The sequence below is a fragment of the Centroberyx affinis genome, unplaced genomic scaffold, assembly GCF_046629955.1.
Source record: "Centroberyx affinis isolate AG114_WGS23_722 - 3 ecotype Tasmania unplaced genomic scaffold, CSIRO-AGI_Caff_v1 ptg000863l_1, whole genome shotgun sequence".
In the NCBI taxonomy this organism is placed as follows: Eukaryota; Metazoa; Chordata; class Actinopteri; order Beryciformes; family Berycidae; genus Centroberyx; species Centroberyx affinis.
Genome location: NW_027279457.1, coordinates 161,533 through 165,645, shown reverse-complemented (window position 1 = coordinate 165,645; position 4,113 = coordinate 161,533).

Here is a 4,113-nt window from a genome sequence, read left to right as displayed (position 1 = left end):
TTTCTCTCTTTCTTTGAATTTATCTGGATCAGCACACCAACATCATTACAATTTCCTACCTTGGTTCGGTCTTTAAATCTCCTTCCCTGAAATTGGGTGGGTAATCCTTGGACCTGTCACTTTTCATGGAAACATCACTAGGTGCAGGTGAGACTGGTCTCTGCAGATGTAGTGGGCTTCAATACAGAGAAAAATATTTTTACAGTGACAAACTTAGTTTGTAAAGGTTTTCATTTTCTATTGTTGTATTTTTTTTTTTTTAGTTTTCAGAATCAAGAAAAATGGCATTACATTGAGATGTTTCAAAGACATTTTTTTAGCATCAGCATTCTGAAAGAATGTGCCGGAATATCACTGTTAAAATTTTTGTTGATGCACAGCAACATCATCTCAATTTCCTACCTTGGTTCGGTCTTTAAATCTCCTTCTCTGAAATTGGGTGGGTAATCCTTGGACCTGTCACTTTTCATAGAAACATCACTAGGTGCAGGTGAGACTGGTCTCTGCAGCTGTAGTGGGCTTCAATACAGAGAAAAATATTTTTACAGTGACAAACTTAATTTGTAAAGGTTTTCATTTTCTATTGTTGTATTAATTATTTTTTTTGTCTTCATAATCAAGAAAATGGCATTACATTGAGGTGTAACAAAATGCCCCTTTAAGACATTGAGTGGATGTAGAAGTAGATGCTCCACTTACTTTTCAGTCATTGGGGGCCTGACGTGTTCCTCAGACATACTGGTTTCAGAAGCCGTTTTCCCCGCCTTTTGTGCTCCACCGAGACTGATTTCAGTGGTTTTACTGTCATCCTCCATCACTCACTGAGCAGCTTTGTGTCAGAAGTAAGGTGTTTTTCCTCTTTTTCACCAGACAGTACTTCTACAGAAGCAGCAGAGTCCTCTAGCTGAGTCCACAAAAAAAAAAAAAAACACAGAGTCCTCTTGTTGTATTCTAGATGGGCTTGCTTTAGATGCGATGCCCCCACCTTGACTTTGAGTTTAGTGACCTTGAGTTTAGGCTTTCAAGGCCGCTTCCTTCTTTCTCTCTCCATACTGACTCATGTCAAGGACAGTGACCTTCTCGTCTCTTTCCCCAGACACACTCATTGTTGAGCCCTGAGTGAAATACATTCAATGTTACATGGGATGACCACAAAGAATCAGAAGCTTATAACAACAGATTCAGAAAAATATGAAAAACAGAAAAGGCAAGGATACAAGACTGTACATTATGTTTTTAAGAGGGAAATAAGAACTCATCCTATACAGCATTGCAAGTGATGTCATTGATTCCCTTCCCCTAACAGTCATAATGTAAAATAATCTAATCTAATCTAACCTTAAATAATATCATCTAATATAATAGTGATAACTGTTTTGTAATGATTTTCGCCCCTTTCTCCTCACCCCTAAAACAGAAATTATGTCTGACAGTGAAACCACGGTGAGGCTACAGGTCACTAGCCGACTGACGTTACTTTCCTCTGGTCTGGCTACCAACCACACACAGCTTTGGAGCGGGTAACATTTTTTTTATAACAGCGACCTCTCCGATTCATGGGAAATCATTAAAGCTTGTGCGTAGTGTAGTAGGAACTCAGGACTAAAAGACATTCCCTTAACAGCAAAATTTAAATCAGGTTGACAGATAGATTCTACAGGAAGTTGTTTCACAATCTGATAGCTCATGGTTGGTGTACCCTCCACCGTGAAAACGTTATGGCTAATAATCAAATTCTTCATAGCAAAAATAAATGTGAAATTTATTTCCAGAACCCAAATTTTATAGATTAATAAAATGTGATCGATGCAAAACAGGGATATAGCTTGGCCTACTTTACTTAAAATGACAACCTAAAAAGCATTACCTCAACATAATAATTTTCCATTACCAAGAACTTATAAAACATTTAGTCCTACCTGTATTAGTACCTATACAGACATACAATAGAGCATACTATAGAGCCATTCAAGTTAGGCCTATGATCTAAATACGCAGTTATAGGAAACACACAGGAAATGCACACAGAATCACAGAAGCACAGAAGCTAGCTCTAGGCCTCAATATGAGCAAATAAGCAGACATGAGCAATATCTTTCCCATTATTATTAAATCTTTAATTAGATGTGTCATTTGTATACTGCAGACACATAAAGCTATTCTTATGATAGGGTTATGATTAAGGTTATCTAAAAAAAAGAATTAATAATCATACCCATGCAGATGAAGAATAAAATCCTCCAAATATACTTCTTTCACGAGTTCCCTCTCACTCTAATGGACGCTGTATTCTCAGTGTCTGCAGCTGCTTGACTTCCTTCCTTTCAGGCAGAGCTGCCAAGTGGAGCTTTCACTTTCACTCACTGATCCAGGCTGCATAACAACAGGCAGATAATGTCCTCACTTGAATAAGGACTGTAGTATTTAAAGTTGAGTCACAATTCATGAAGATAAACAAATCATTAACTGATATGGGGTCAGCATCACCACTATCCACCCCAAATGAAAAAGCACCAAAAGAGTTTAAATCGTATCCTATCATACTTTATGGTAGTTTTTACCTCCTACAGTATCGCTAGTTATTTCTTTAATGTTTCTATAAAATCTGATCTTTTAGCTGGTACATTTTTATAGTATCTTTCTAAAAGTTATTGTCCCCCTCATAATGAAAATGGGGAATGGGGGGAGTATTGACTGGGCTGTGTCCACCTGTCCAACATGATATCTCAGGTGATATCTTGGACACCACTGGTCTGATTTTGAGCAAACTTGGGGAGATGAAGCATCTTCACACTGTGTTCTGGTGTTTAAAAAACTTTACTGATTGGCCCAATGAGAATGCTATGATTAAAGGTTAAAATGGTCACTAGTACAATTTAAGTTCTATAACACAAAACTTGCTAACCACACACATCTATCCTTAGAAATTACACTGATTTGCCTAATGAGGCTGCTATAATTAAAAGTCAAAGTTTTCAGCTCAGAAGTGATATCTCATTCATCATTGGTGTGATTTTGATGAAAGTTGGCACTTTGTTCTTCCGTCTAAAAAACATACAGATTGGCTTGATAAAGGTAAACATTTCTAACTATGAAAGGCCATAACCGTTACATCACCTGTCTGTTAGTTAATGTTCCTGTGGTTTCAAAACTCTCCTCCAGTCTTATGAATGTGTACAGCAGACGCCTGAAGGTGAGAGAAGTGGGCTTGTGACCAGAGAGTCGTCAGTTTGGATCCCCAGACCAGATCCCCAGACCGGCACCGATCCTGAAAGTACCCATGCGGGAATAACCTCAGTTTGGCAAGTTGTGTGCCTTGTGTCCACTTTGTCCACTTCTGAAATCACAATGTCTGACACTTCACCCAAACTGTTTTAGCTGAGCTGCTTAATGTGAAGCAAAGCAGTTCCGAAAATGTCTGTTTAGAAAAAACCTTTCCTGGATGAATTAATGTTTACAAAAATGTTGATTTATATTATGACCTTCCTGCCAAGTGCCACGTGACTGATCCAGCTTTTTTGCTAAGCCATAATGCTGGTGTCTGTTAGACAGTTAAGTTATATTACACCATGGTGTGACACATGAATGCAGTAATTTAGAAGTGTCTTGTCACCAGGCACATCCCACTCTCCGAGGTTGAATGTACACATGTGGGAATGACCTCAGTTTGGCAAAACAAACTGAGGTTAGTTGCCTCTGTCTGTGCCTTGTGTCCACTTTGTACTTACATTGTATTGTTTCAACCTTGTAAGTACGTTATGTATCAGGAAGATTTTCACTGGTGCTAGTGAAAGTGCTAAAATTGTAGCTGTAAGAAAAACACATTTCAAACGTGAGTTTACAGACACTAACATAATTTTACACATCTAATATAACTTTACAACATAATTTTACACATAGTAATTAATCATGGTTGTCGATGATGAAGTACATGAAGAAGTCCAAAAGACCATAGATTGGAACAAATGGTTTATTCAACTGCATATTCAACGGGTTCTGCAAATATATGCAGAACAGGTCAACAGGTTACGTTACTAATTGTAATTTTAAGAAGGCAACCAGTTGTGTGAAAAGGGTTACATTTTGACAGCAACTTAACCAACCATGGTTATG